The sequence below is a fragment of the Miniopterus schreibersii genome (assembly GCF_964146895.1).
Source record: "Miniopterus schreibersii genome assembly, chromosome: 3".
Lineage (NCBI taxonomy): Eukaryota > Metazoa > Chordata > Mammalia > Chiroptera > Miniopteridae > Miniopterus > Miniopterus schreibersii.
In genome coordinates, this window is record NC_138103.1 from 76242494 (window position 1) to 76258523 (window position 16030).

General features: G+C 39.7%; 1 protein-coding gene across 3 annotated transcripts in view; it reads left to right on the top strand.

The window, feature by feature from the left end:
• PDE4D (phosphodiesterase 4D) overlaps nucleotides 1–16030 on the top strand; it is a 1110805-nt gene that overhangs the window by 665187 nt on the left and 429588 nt on the right. The window lies entirely within an intron of this gene.

A 16030-nucleotide genomic window follows, 5' to 3' on the forward strand; every position in this document is an offset into this window, starting at 1 on the left:
ACCTCACTTCTGCATCTGACTGGAAAGAAATGAGCCGTTCAGCTCTATAGTTTTCGAAAGAATGCAAATGTGCTTATTCATGCTTCTCTAGATCTGTGATATATGTTGGAAAGCTGGATAGAGAGGTTGAGAGTCCTGGTGGTTTTCTTTTGTGCCTGAAGCTAGGAAACCCTTCATGCATTTCACTGCATGACGTGCCAATTTGTTGTTGTTGTGACCAAACTCAGCCAACGTGGGGTGTGCGTGCTCCGTGTAGCTATTCTTACCTGGGCCCCTTAGGAAGAGTCTTCAGTAAGACGCTGAACTCGAAGAGGGTGGTGGTTTTTTCCAGGTGACCCAATTAATGCTGTACTTGGTTCTCAGCTTTTCCCCTTGTTGTTTTACTCTTATTTATAACCTCACCTTTCATTACTGCAGCAAGAGGCTCGAGGTGTTTGTTGGCAGAAAACCTTTCCCTTTGTCCTGCTGTAAGAGTCCCTCTTGGATTAGATTCCATGCTCCTGAATTATTGCACTAAGAAGAAAGGATTTGCCAAGTTGTTCTCATTTTTGTCTCCAAAGGCTCCCTTCCCTCATTCTTAGATGCAGGTCTTTTTTTTTTTTTTTCCTCCACCAAGGGGCAGATCAGAAGTTGGCAAAAGACCAATCAATGCCAGGGGAAAAGAAATATTTTAAAAGAGATGTGTGCTTTGGTTTTATGAGCTCTAGCTCATCTATGTGAAGGCCCTAAACCCTGTGGCTAGGCAGAACTCAGGAGCACCTGTTCTTTCTCTATTCTGCTTTTTGAGAAGCGAGGAGGAGAAATTGAGGCACGGGGGATACAGAGAAGTCTTCGGAAGTTTATCGGGGTAATGATTCGAATAGAAGCCTATGTACCCGGCTCCCACTTGGACTCTCCTCCTGCCCTAGAGCTGGCGTGTTGGTAATTGAGCAATAGTATTACGAATCCATTGTTTATTGGTTACAAGTTAAAGTTAATAAGTGGTCTTATTACTTGTCTTAATAGAACACTACCCCTTGAGTGCTGAAAAAGTGGTATGAAGAATGTGCTTTTCTTGTTTAAAGCTACATTAGAAATATTTGCTGGAGGATTTTATTGCACAGGCTTCTTTCTGTTACACTTTTCAGCCTTTTTACTGCCAAGCCAAACAAAGATAAGGGTTTGCCTCACTAGGTAAATAAGTACCATATAGCTCTTCTTATTGTTTATTCTGGCTAGTTGTGAGAATATAGTGGTAGCCTGGGAATCTGGGATCAGATCTTCTTGCATGGTTGGAAAAAGGGAAATGCAAGTCAGCTTTCTAGGAATTTAAATTTCATTTAGTAGCAATGAAGATGACGCTCTAGAGGCATGATGACATGGGATTATATGCAGGGGGTCTCAAAAGAATGATATAATATAGTGTGCCTAACATATGTTTTGTAACTTTTTACCTTACTTAAAAGATATGTACATTATGCTAAGTGAAATAAGCCAGGCAGCGAAAGACAAATATCACATGATCTCGCTTATACATGGAATCTAAAGAACTTAATAAACTGATGAACGGAATAGATTCAATGACATGGAAGCATAGATGAGACTGATGAATGTCAGAGGGGTGGTGGAGGGCGGGTGGGTAGAGGGGGAGAGAGTAACCAAAGAATTTATATGCATGTATGCACAACCCAAGGACACGGACCATGGTGGGGAGAGGGACTGGGAAGGGGGAAGGGACGGGGTGGAATGGGTCATTGGGAAGAAAAAGGGACATCTGTAATATTTTAAACAAAAATAAAATAAATAAATAAAAGATATGTAACAATTTCGTATAATCAGATTTATAAAAATGCTATAATTTCATGCCAGAAACACCAGGGTCTATGTAGAATGCAACTGAATTTTTAATTTTACATTTATAAAATTTAGGGGAGGCATTTTCTTTAAATGCCTTTGCTTGCTTTTTCTGATGGACTCAAATGACACAGAGAGAGGACAGTAGGGGGCAGAAGCCAAAGGCCTGGCTGTCTAGAGCTGCTCTCGGTGTGCTCCTCTGAGGGAACCCAAGGAAGACTTGGGACTAGTGATTGTGAATGGTGATTAACTATATTACTTATTTGTTGCCTATAATTTTGTTTTTTAAAGCCCACACACCTAAATGCTTTTATCAGACTCTCTGTGATGCTGAAAGGTGACTTGGATCAAGGGACAAAAATAGGGTGATTCTACACCTTGACATTGAGGCTCTTCCATTTTCTAGGTCCCCACATCTTTTCACTGAACTTTCCTCTCCAGGTTCCTAATAAAATTTCATCTAGTAAGTCACAGTGTGGTTGTTTCCCCTGTAGACCAAGGGTTCAGCTAATTTATGAACCCCTTTTGTTTTGTTTACTTTGATCAGAATCCTTTTGGAATAAAGTAAGGTATCAGTTGATATATCGGTAATGTTGCATGCGTGCATGTATTTATTTTCACGTATTTTCTTCAATAGCCAATTCAATGAATACATCATCAGAGAAAGGCACGATGGCCTGCTTCTTACTGAAAGGGTAATCCTTCTTACCTTGCCTCTTAGAGTTTCATCATTTAAGCTTTTCTGCTCTTAATAGATTGAAACTATAGGAACTCAACCCAGAATTGCATATTCCAGAGTTCATGTTTGGGCTAATACCATGATCTCACTTCTCCTATGAGTATTTTAGTGGGTGGGAGAAACGTTGAGTGTGATGACTGCGTGAGGCGTTGAAGGACAAATTGTGTTCAGTCTCATGCAAGATAAGAGAGCTCTGCTCATTTTAGCCAACCTAGAATTCTGCTAGTGTCTATTTGTCTTCTAATGAGATTTCAGGCCATTGCTGACCTTGCTTCTGTGCCATCTCTTTCTCCAACTGACAAAACTGCCTAGTAATTTTAGAATATAAATACCAGATTCTCAGCCGACTCTGAATTCCTGTTATGGCCAAATGCAATTTATTTGTAAACACAGTAAAGTTTAGATAGAACTCATAATTATACAAACTCATTTTGTTCACAGATCCCTGTGGCTCAGTGCAAAGTCAGCCATTGTTTAAGGCAGAAGTTCAGGTTTAGATATAATACAGCGTAGACTTTCCTTTAGATGAAATATTGATCCTATTAAACATATAAATTTTCTCTTGGCTTTCTATTTTACTGCCTTTCATTGCCTCTCAATGTATCCTCCTTAATTCTGTTTAGTAATATCTTGCAATTTTAAGATGAAAATAAAAATTCATATTTTTGTTTTAATTTTTAAAAATTTGACTAAGGGATGGTATGCTAGAGGAGAAAGGTTGCCATCTGTAATACCACTGTGCCCACAACTTTTGGCAATTAAATATAATTTTCAATCCCAGCAGACTTCCCACTGTAGTAAAACAGTGCCCTTTAAACTGCTGACAGGATACATCCTCAGTGGGCTAAGTGGGTGGCCCAAGCCAGGGAGGTTTTAGACAATTCCTACCAAAGGGAAAAAGGAAGAAATTATCCTCTGTCATACAGAAATGATTATCTATGAATTGGGATGTTTTGCTTCTATTAAATTCTTCACTTTCTACCCCCTTGTTCCTGCACCCCTTTCAGGTGTTATTGTGTTACATCCACTAATGCTGAGGTACCCAGATTCAGAGAGAAAAAGGCAAGTAAGGGGGAAAATAGTTCAGACCTCTGAGAGGAAGAGGAGCCCAAGGAGGGAACTTAACCAGTTTCCCACTTGCCATAGGCTCGAAGCTTTCCCCTCCCTCCCTCCCTCCCTCCCTCCCTCCCTCCCTCCCTCCCTCCCTCCCTCCCTCCCTCCCTCCCTCCCTCCCTCCCAACAATAACCACACCTCACCTCTTCATTCCCTCCTTGCTCACCCCACAGCATTAATGCTCATTAACAGCCTGTCTAGCTATAGCATCATCCCACCTTTCCACAATAGCTCCAAAATGTCTCTTAAGCCATAGGTTGCCTGCTACAACTGTCACTTGAGGCACTATCAGATGGCACTTCCAGTTGTTAGAGAAGTACCAGACCATAAACACACATACCCAAGACAACATACTCAACTAGAGATTTTATTGTGTAAAATTGTAGGATATGTATTTGGCTTGCAAAATGGTTAATCCGGAGTCTATATAGTCAGGTTATTGGCTGGGGAAAAACCAAACAAAGCAAAACAAAACGCCCCTCCAGGTTTCTCACTGTGACTCTGGCGTTAATGCTTTGCATGACCTTGGGAAAGCTCTCTGAGCTCCTTGCCACCTGCTGAAAGCGATTGCAGTGAATGTCTGTCTGCTTCATGTTGAAGAGGAGACTATTAAAGAAACTCTCATAGCATATTTGTAATAATAAAGTATTAGACTGTTAAACAATGACCTGCTAAAACCTCTTGGATGAATTTGTTTCAAATATAGATAACAAATATAACCACTGCATATTTCAAGGAAGAAATCAATACTAAGTGAACCCCTCCCCCCTTCAGGCCACATGTTTTCACATAAAGTACACCATTAAATGTCAACTGTAACTTTCGGGGGTGGGTCTTACTTGAATGCATGTTTGCAGATGAGGAAAGTAATGCTCAGGAAGGTAAATAACTCGTTCAAGGTCACATATCTATTACTTAGAGAAACTGACCCACCCAAAACCAAGTCTGGCCTGTTTCAAAGACCAGTTTTTTTTTACTCAGCGTATTATTCTGTGGCAGATGCCTTAGCACTCTGGCCATGGACCTTCTGGAAAACAGATTAGCAGTAAGACCAGAGAAAATGAGCAGATTCACCCTGTTCGTTAGCAAGCTGGGCGAGTACATGGGATGCCTGGTGTGTGTCAAGGGCCTTTCCCTTGAGAAACCCTTCCTGCTCGTGCTAGCACTATGACCTGTACTTTGACCATGTCAACAGCTCTTTTTGTTTTTTGTTTTTCAGAATGAGAAATTTTATAAGGATTTGAGGTGAACCACGTTCTCAGGGCCACTCTGCCCTGTAGCCTCCTTCCAGCTCTATTAGGAAAGGTGCCCCACATCAGGCAGATGAATTCGAAATGCAGATTGTGGTGCTTGGTGAATGGATGGAGCCTCCATGCCAAGCACAAGGCATCCCATCCCTGGAGCACACACTGGGCAAGTGGAGCACAGATGAGTTGAGCTTCACTCGTCATCTCTGCAAGGCTCTGTTGGGCAGTGATCAAACTGCACAGCCCTGGCCTGCCATGGCTCCACCTTCCGCCTTGAACGGCAGTGATGAGAGTCCAATGAAATGTTTTTGAGCATGCTTTGCCAACAGTAAAGGATCATACATGTTTTGGGTTTTGCTACCATCATTATTACTTTCTTCAAAATGTTCTAATTATAGATCTTTAATTAATTTTTGCACAGGTAAGGACTACTAACTTTTTCTGTAATCAGAATTAATGCCAAACAGCCAAAGAAACATTTTAATCATGAAGTAGCCCAATATCTGAGCTACTGAAAATGATTACTCTTAGTGAATTGGGTTAGAATGTGTAGAACATACTGATTCATGTCAGCATACAGGATATGCAGATGGATAGATAACAGTACTGCCTTGAAGATAAGCATAGACTAGTGAGGAGAACCTCCAAGGAAATCATTTTAGTTTCGTAGAGAACATATTAATATAGGTATGTGGGGATATACTACAAAGTGTTATAGTAGCCCAAGGAAAGAAACAACTGGCGAGTCCAACTACATTAGAGAAGTCTAGAAATGAATTAAAAGTGTATCTGATGGTTTTGAGAATTGGTGGTATTGGCAGCACTTTGGAGACTGATTTAAGGGAGTGTCTAGGGGTAACATATTTTAGGGGTTATAAAAGCAGAGAAAAGTAGTGCACACTACTTTCAAAATTTTGGACAAGAAGGGTAGAATGAAGGGGGGAGAGGAGGGGAGAGGAGAGAAGGAGCGAAGGAGGAAAAACCAGTAACTAGTGAAGAACATGAGGTACTTTTAAGGGTCGGGGAACTTGTCCCAAAGGAAGTATCCAGATATAAGATCTGGACAGCTAGTGAAGGACACGGCTCCCTTCAAGATAGGACAGAGGAAGGGAGAGAGGATGAGATAATGTAGATTTAATAGGTGAACGGAGAGCCTGAGGGAGTTTTGGTCTCATGCCCTCTGTTTTCTCTGGAAACTAGAATTTTAGATCCTGTCTCAGAGGGAAAATCACGGAGGGGCAGGTGGAGAATCTTAGGCTCTGGGACAGTTTCTGTGGGTATCGGGAAGCTGCTAAAGAGGGAAGTACGTGAGTGTCAATAAAGTTGGAAAAAGTCAGTGAATGCTGTATGAATATATAAAGTCGACAAAGGATGTTTCACTTTTAAAATTACTTACATAAAGTATTTTGTCAGGAAAAGGGGCAGGGATGTGACAGAAATGTTGGAATTCTTAGTTACTGAATTAGACACTGTGTTGTAATTAGAATTTCTCCTATTGATGGTGTTTTGGGGATTCCAAAGAATGCAGAGTTGATTTTATTGTTGTTGCTGTCTGTTTGGTAGTGGTGGGGCTGTTTTATGAACATATTAATTAGATTGCAGTTCCAGTTTCATGACCTGATTTTGGAAATGTGTGATTTCCTAGGCTGCCTGGAAATAACTCTAGGGTGACAAACAGAAGCTCTAAGATGTTCACTTTGAATTTTATCTTCAAATGAATAAAAATCACAGTTGGAAGAGAAGGCAAAATGATTCATCTTTGCTCATTTTTTAATAGGAACCTTTCTGTGGTTTATGTTGGAATGTCCCAAATCCATATATATATATTACCTGCTTATACAACAGTTTCTACAAACCCCCTCTGAAGTTTACTTAAAAGGGTCACCAGTCTCTGAGAAGTTTACGGAGAGTAACAAACATACTATGACTTTAACCAGAACTGATATATTTTAGTTTAAATATTTTAAAATTTAAATTCTCTTTTAAGTTTCCATGATACCTCGGGGCGGGGGGGGGGGAGATGACAAATATAAGATGTACTTAAGGGAAAATGTTGAATGACCTTGTAATTTTTAGGCTGTAATTATAAGCCTTACAGTGTACCATGAGTATGGGAGGTACTATGAATTCCCTTTATCTCTTCTAGTCATCAGCACTTCCTCCGACGTCTACAGAATTTCCTCTTTAATGTTCCTGGCTTTCAGTGCTCACGAGTGCTTTGTACGCGGCTTTCTTTGTAGGATTTCTGCTGTACTGCCAACCCCCCAAATAAGGTACTAGGCTCTCCTATCCACCAGAAGGATACTTCAGTCTTCCCTCCCTTTGAGTTTTCATGTTTTTCTTTTTAAATCTGATGATGAAGAGGTTGAACTAAATGATCATTTAGATGTTATAGAAATCTAGGGTTCTGAATCTTATTAATTTACCCACTTTTGTCTTGTTTAAGCAAAGCTGCCCTGCTTTTAAAGGAAATGCTGATAACTAATACATTGGTCAGCAAACTACTCCAGGAATCAACCCTGCTATTCTTTTTCTGAAGTATTTGGCCCCTGTTGTAGAAAACCCTTAGTCTCTCAGCCTTAGATATTTGGCTTAATCCCTTCTCCACAAAACTGCCCTTTAAATATCAGTCTTTTTTCATGAGTGCGGTGGCAACTTTTTGCCTATTAATGCTGATATTCACAGCGACTGAGAAAATAAATCCCATATACCGTTTATGTGCCCCTTATGTCTTCCCAGTTCTTCTCCTGGTCAAAGGTCTCAGGCCCTTCTTTGTTCATCCATTCCCCATATAGTCTAAAGAAATAACTTGATGGGAGTTCTCAATATCAGAAACCTTGGCATCGGGTTGTTTTGTATATATGTGTTTGCTCAGGGCATTTAAAACAAATAATTGGCATAATGATGGAAAGGCCATTGATGTTCTAGAGAAGAAAGGAAAGCTAGCAAGTCAGTAGTGGGCAAATCGAGGAAACCAAAGTGTTGAGAGTAGTGGGAGAGAGCTCTTACAAGTCATAAAGCAAGGCCTTGGAGTCTTTGGTGCCTGACTTCTAAAAGTAGAAAATGTTTACAAAATCCCATTTTCTAGAATATATTCCATACAAGATTTGATTTTTGATAGAGGTTAAATATTAAGTTAGGTCAGGATGTCACCATTGTAAAGATTGGACCACATCTGCCCTGCCTTTGCTGTACATCTTTTTGCTTCAAGGAACTTTCTGTAACCAAGCGAACCTCTGGGACTTCATAATAACACATCATACTCCCATCTATTCATGAGAGCTTGACTACTTTGTTCTAACTTATGTCCCCGGCACCAAGCACAATGCTATATACCTAATAGGTACTCTATAAAGTTTTATTCAGTGAGTATATGCAAAGAAAGGAATGAGTAGCAAAATTTATATGGTTAGGGAATTATTTAATTAAATATCTTTCTGCATTATTCAAATAATGTTGTCCTGCCATGTTTTGAGATAAGGCACAGGAACTTATGCTATAAAAATAATTAAGATAATAATAATAAATACCACATTTGAGAGGTTATTAATGACAGGTATAGACTCAGTTTTTTATATACCTAATCTCATTTAATGCTCCTCAAAAATCCATGACAAGGGTGTGTTATCTACTTACCAGGGGTATAACGTAGGATAAGTTATCTAGTGCGTCAGTTCTTCCACCCGTTAAATAGGGACAGTAAGTAGTTCTCACTTCTTGGACTGCGGTGAAGATTAAGTGAGGAAACAGATCAAGTGCTTGGAAGAGCACCTGCCACTCAGTAAGCAGCTAATCAATGGTAGCTGTTGTTATCATATAGATTAAGAAACCAGGCTGTGAACGATTAACCAGGTTGCCTAAGGTAATCTAGTTTACTCAGTGGCAGGTTCCTCTAACCATGGCCTTCCTATCAGCTCTAGAATGATGGGAGAATTACACTTCTCCTATGTATGGCACTTCTCTCCACTTCTCATGTACCTTACACTGTCAGACTGAGCTCTAAAAGCATCATCTCCTTCATATTTCTCCTCACGACTAGAAAATGACAGCATAGGAACCTGCCTCACCTGCCTCTGCCTTTCTAAGGTCATGTGTAAATGATAGCTGCTATCAGTATGAATGTCATTTGCCTCATTCCAGCATACATATTCCACATTTGAGTTGGTAGATGTCTATTCTTTAGTATTGAGGTTAGGAACATATTTTCATTAGAATTTTCCTTCAAGCGAAAGCTTAGGCAGCGACTTAATATATAAAATAGACATGACAGGTGTTGAGGAACAACTTTATGTTAATGCTACACTTTGGAAGAAAGGCTAGGAAGCTAGACCCTGGATAATCAACAGACCCCACATGACTCCCTCTACCCCCTGCTCTCGTACCCTTGATGGAGCTTCGTGGTGTCTGAAGACCTGTCCTGCTCTGTGATGGACCTTGTATAGAAATGTGCTTTCACCCTTTTGCCTTTTGCTGTGGAAAACCCCTGCTAAACCATTAAAACTTCGATTGCCAGGTTTTCCCTGAACTCCAGGTAGAGTTAATCCCTCCTGTTCTCCTAGAGCTCCTTATAATTCCTATAATATGGTTTTTGTTTCTCTACAGTAATTCATTTCCACATGCAGAGAGGCAGCCAACTTAGTGTCTAAGAGCACTGACTCTGGACCCACAGTGCCTGACTCAGATCTGGATTTAAGCTTTCCAGCTGTGTGACCCTGGGCAAGGTTTGAACCTCTCTCTTCCTGTTTCCTCATCTGCAAAATAGAGGCTGTAATACTTGCATCTCATAGGCTGTTGTGAGAATGAAATGTGACATGCAAAGTGCTTAGAAAGGCTCCTGGCATGTAGGTGCTCTGCCGTGGTTAGTTGTTTCCAGAGCTGTTGTGCATAAGTGTTGTGCTGGGGTCCCTCAGTGGCAGGCCCTGAGAGAAAGGTTTGAGTGCAAATGGTTTATTTGGGAGATTATCCCAGAAAACACCAGTGGGAGAGGGAGGAAGTAAGACAGAAAAGGAAAGAATGCCCCTGTAGGGCACATTAGTGATAAGGTGACTGAAGTAGGCAACTGGGACTCAATCCCATTGGGAGCCTGTGGGACACGATGTAGAACTTGCTTCAGATTTGTCCTGCCCAAGGGATGATGTCCTCCAACTCTCCTTCATTCGCTGATGGATACTCCAGTAAATTAATTCTTGACACTTCCAGCCCTGCCTGCATGCAAACAAAGCCTTGGGTGTAGAGTATTGCCCATGTGTAAGACTAGGATTCCACCAGCGTGTCATTGCCAGGAGGGTATGGACAGAGCCCTGACAGTGATTGCCACAGAGCTGTGAATAGAATTCTCCAGGGCTTTCTGTATTATTCTGCCTTCTTGCCCTGGCTCATGTACTAGGCATTCACAGATCTTTGTGGAATGAGTGTATGACTTAACACATGGATATTTTTCTATTTCACCTTTAAAGCTCTTTGTAGTTGTGTCTCACCTGATCTATCTTGAGTTTTCATGATTTAATTCTCATGATTCCCAAACCAGATTCCCATTCTTTAATTATGTCAGTCTGATTTCCTTGCAGGGGATGCTCTGCTCTCTGCTTGCCTATCTAAACCCTGCCCATCCTTTAAGCTCCCCCTATATCCAACAACTCCTCTCTTCAATAGAACCTTCTTTGACCTTAGATAGCTCACTTCTCTAACGCCTCATTGACATAAAGAAGACCGTACAATTTAATGTTTGTTTATCTGCTCTCTGGTGAGGTGATGCATGGACTTTGGAGTTAGACGATCATGATCGCCCCCGTCTTCCACTTTGGCGCTGTATGACCTTGAGCAAACTGTGTAACTTACTTGCACCTCTTATTTGCTTCATCTAGAAAATTTGGCTAATAATCCTACCTTATCATATTGCTAATAAAGATTAAATGAGATATTGTATGTAAAATTTTTAACACAGTTCTACTCAGAAGTAGGGAATTAATCAACAGGATCTGCCAGATTCATTTGATTCTAAAGTTTTCAATATCTTCCTAGACTTTTCTTATTATTACTCTTCTTTAGTTTCTCATTTTGCTATTGCTTTGATTTTAGATGTTTTCAAAATAAGACATTAAATGATATCTTAAGAAAAATATTGATATTTGAAATATTAAAAATATTGAAATTTTATATGAAAAATAACTTGTCAGTTGAGCTTTTGAAATAGAATGTGCCATATATTTTCATATTTCACTTAAAATATCAATCATGTTTAACATGATGGTTAAAAACTTGAAACCCCTTTGCACATTAAAATAAGGTCTTGTAAAAGAACTTCAAAAACTATTATATATGTTTGTATATTTTTCAGTGAGAGTACACCCTAGAAACTTAACACAAATTTCAACATTTGATGGATCGAGACCTTTGGTTCCAATGTGTTGGAAATGGTGAGGGTTGGAGAAGTTGTCATGAGGGAAGGCAGTTGTAGCAGACATGCCTACAAGAATCGGTGCATAAAACCATTCTGCCCTCACCTTCCCATCTCAGTAACAAGTAGTATCAGAATCTGGGGGTGGAGGGGTGGGTAGGAAGAGTAGGTGACCTGTATATTTTGACAAAATATTTGAGGGGTTCCATACACATTTCTCTCAGTGGGTAGTACTATGCGAGGGAAGGAGCCCATGCTTCGTACTGAACTAAGTTTAAATTCAACCCTCATATTGACTGGCTGATTTTGAGCAAGTTACCTGACTTTTATGATAATTTTCTTCATTCATAAAAGAAAAACACAGTCATGCTAATCATCCAGATTACTTGTCAGCATTCAGTGAGATAATATATTATTTATTCATTTGTTTAAACCTTGTCTTGTTTTGGGCAGCACTTAAGGCAGCCGGCAAAGACATAGAACTATAATTTTTAGAGGAGAGTGGTGAGGGAAGGGCAATGGGAAATATGGTATGATGGGAATACTCACTTGCATATGTAATAAAGTGAAGAAAATTACATTGCTTTAACAAATAGCACCAGAATCTTCTTGGGGAAGAGACACATCTTTGCTGGAAGAGATATACCGAAGATGCTCTTCAGGTAGGAAGAGTCCCTTGAGAATTTGGCTGCAGGTAGGTGTTCAGGTGATCTGAGAGTGAAAGCCACTCTGTATAACAGGGAGAATTTGGCCCGACAGAGCCAAACATGGTGGAGATGAGGAAGAGAGACTGGAAGAGAGGAACCCTGGCTGGTGTGGCTCAGTTGGGTGTCGTCCTGTGCACCAAAAGGCTGCTTGCTTGATTCCCCGCCAGGGCACATGCCCAGGGTTGCGGGCTCGATCCCCTATAGGGGTCATACAGGAGCAGCCAATTGATGTTTCTCTCTCCCTCTCTCTTCCTTCCTCTTTTTCTCAAAATTATTTTTGAAAAATTTTAAAAGTAAAAAATATGAAAGATTAGAAGATAGGAGAGGAAAGGAGAAACCTAAGAAAGGCGGAGAACTGTGTGTGCTCAGCCCATAAACAGACCCCTTCCCAGGGACAGGAGAAAAAAATAAAAGACCACCGATGCATGTATGTCTTACTTGAAGTCTCAGGAAGGCTTAAAGTGATTTGTTGGTATTGGTGGTTTGCAAATTAAAAAAGAATTGTGTTGTGTTAGCAAGAGAGAGCAATGAGCTCCTGCCCCCCTGAAATTATCATGTATCAAGGGCTGAGTTTTGGGACTCTTACTGGTCATAAAGTTGGAAAGTTCAAATCAGTGCTGTCTAGATCTCAAGGGAGACAGGCCTACCTTTTCTAGGTGTCTAACAGACCATGCAGTCTAAGGGTGTATGAAGTTCATGCTAAGCTTCCTAAGAGCCAAGTGTAAATCAGGAAGCTTACGTACAAATCCAGTGTCCATTAGATATAAACAACTCAGTGGCTCAGGGGAAACACACCTACTTTTAACAGTGAGATGGGGAAGAAATTTGTCCTAAAGTTGAGCATAAAGAGATAAATAAAATTACTAGCACCTGATATACTTAAGATGTTTGGTGCATGTTAGCTCTGCCTCTTGTTTTTTCCTTCCCCACAAGTTTCTATGAAGATCGTAGTATATTTGAAAGCTCTTTATAATTGTAAATACTTCCCTGACTGGTGTGGCTCAGTTGGTTGAGCGTCTTTCCATGTACGAAGAGGTTGCAGGCTCAATTCCTGGTCCGGGCATGAGGCAGTCAATCAATGTTTCTCTCTCACATCCATGTTTCTCTCTTTCTCTCTGTTCCTCCCTCTCCATTCCTCTCTCTCTAGAATCAATAGAAACATATTTTTAAAAATTCTAAAAACTATTGTTAGTTAATAATCAAAAGAAAACCCAGATTTCATTAAAATCTCATTAAATACAATTAAAAATGTTGAGGTGTTCATACAACAATAACCTGAATAAAAATGTTCCTTATTCAAAAAGCGCTGCATCTTTCTGAGTTCCTATCTTGAAGCTGAAAAGTGCTGCCACATGCTTCTGAGCCTGTCTGAGGCCCGCATCGTCACGTGGCTCTTGAGATCTGCTTCTTAGAGGCTCATGTTCTGGAATCTGTATATGGGCTTTTTTGTGCAAAGCGGAACTCAAAGTCAGAGTTCTGAGCGGGCTGCTTGCAGTGGCACCTCTGAATTCTTGTCAGTTGACAAGATCGCTTCCCTGTGCTTGACTGTTTCAAGCACAGATTAAGATAATAAGGAAAATGGGAGCCGTGCAAACGACTGTGAGATGACAAGCAGCCTGAACGGGGCGGATAGGTGCCAGGGCTCCTGGGAATTGTGAAATTCCTTACATAGGAGCCTGGGTCAAAAGGTGGTTTTTTTCAAGAATCTGTGATATGACTGTTATCTATTTTGCCCCTAAAACAATTCCTTTGATTGTTTTAAACAATACTACATAAAACCAAAAAGAATGGGATTGTATAATACAGGATATAAAGACTCCCTGCATTTATTTTCCTATCATTTCTCTTTTTATTTTTCCTAGCTAGGGGAATTGGCTATTACATATTGAAAATAAGAATTTGATTTTAATACTAGAATTTGATTCTAATAATAGCCAAGTTTTTGACTTGTCCATAAGTAAAATATATTTAATTGACAGATGAGTCCATTTGTATAAAACAGTTTTACCTTGAGAAAATCCACTATTTGGAATGCAGTAACACATCAACAGAATTTTGAAGATTATGGCCATTTCCCCCCTGTCTGTCCCCAGAATCTATTTTTATTCAGCCTCATCATGAGCATGTCCTTTGGGTAATCTGAGTTGCATGCTTTCCCCACTCCTTCTGTATCCTTGGTTACTCCAGAGCTTCAATCAAGACAGGCAAAAGATAGAAGAAAAAAAAGGTTTCATTTCCAAGGAAATGGCCTTTCAGTACCTGATTCTTCATGCTTATTCGTCACCGCTAAGTGTTCAGAACTGCTGAGTGCGCTGTTCAGGAGCAGCCAGTACGTCGGTCTTATGTCTATTGTTCTTAAGCCGAAATCCCTAGTGCCTTTCACATTGTGCTTTGCATCAATGAAATTACATGTTTAAGAACCTTTATGTCTAGCATGGAAAAGAATGCCCTTCATTCCCATGATTCCTTAAAAGAAAATCAAATCAAAATACTTCAGGGAGGGGAGCAAATTGTTTCATATATGCTGCAGTGTGTATGAGAGTGAAAATCAGTACTTATTTATTGGACATTTGTATAAATTAGTCTGTAAAACAAACAACACCATTTCTCTTATAAGGAACTAAAAATTAGATATTTTTATGGATATCTTTTACCTTTTGCTAATTTATTCAAATTTAATCTTGACTAATCTATTATTAATTAATGTTTTTCCTCTCCTCTGATTCTGATCTACAAATTCTGTAGCTGTTAATTGTATTATTTAATCTAAGTCCACTATAAATAAACTTCCTAAGATTAACATTATTCGTCTTTCTTGATTAAAGATACCAGTATCACTGAGTAGCTTATTTCAGATAGAAATTTGGCTGACATGAATTACTTATTTTTTTTCTTGGAGGTTTGTCATTTTTTGACATATTTATCATTGTTGAATATTCCTGAAAGCATTAATGTTTAAAATATCTGTGTCTTGGTCAGTAGAATTGATAGAGTGGAATCAGATGGATCGATAACAGGACTTTAAGTACATTTTAAGGAAATTTATCACCTGCATTAAAGTCATTTTGTTCCAAAACAGTTTTAACATTTTACAAATGAAATGTTATACCATTTTACACATTTTCTATAAAGATTAGCAAAGCATATTCCTTGGCACCTGTGCCTTAAAGTGTCCTTAAATTATTAATTGCTCAACTTTGCATGACATCATTATTTGTTAGACAGACTGTAATATTTCTCATGGGAATACATGTACTTTAAATGTACAGGAAATACCAAGAGCTTAAATACTGAGATTAAAGAGCACTCGCTACCCATCATTATGTTCAGTTGTGACTTTACATCTGTGTAGTTAGAACAAACAAAGAAGAGGGTGGCTTGTTTCTTTTAGAATAAGGGCAGGATGGAAGGCGTGTCATCCGAGGGCACCTCTGAGTGTGTCACGATCAGAGGGCTGTGACTCATGTATGCTTGAAGCCTCTCGGAAGCCAAGTTTGATACAACCAAATCATAATGTGCTAACCTCATTCACAGTCATCGCAGGTAATGTGGCATTTGTATCTACCATCCCGTTTTGAATGTAGAATATGGTACCTATTTCGGAGATTTCACATAGCCACTTGGGCTACATTAAGAGAACTAGAATGACCCAAAATAAAGAGGTAATGAGTGCGCTTGACCCTGCATCGTTCAGACTGAGCTGGACTGTGCCTGCTCCTGGGTAGCAGACCTGCTGGGAGGGCAGAGAGAGAGGGTGGAAGAAACTGAAGCCTTGTCACAGATAAAGTGCTTGAATCACTGTGGCTATTAAAGAAAGAAAATGATGCCGAAATAGAAGGACTGGTGCTTGGATCAGGCTGGTTCTTTCTCTTTTTTTTTTTAAAGAGGAAAAAGTTTATTCAGGATTTAGAAAAACATGACATACGTGATAAATACTACACGTAGTACTTGTATATGGAAACAGTTGTGAAGATGGTATGTGAATTCTAAAAT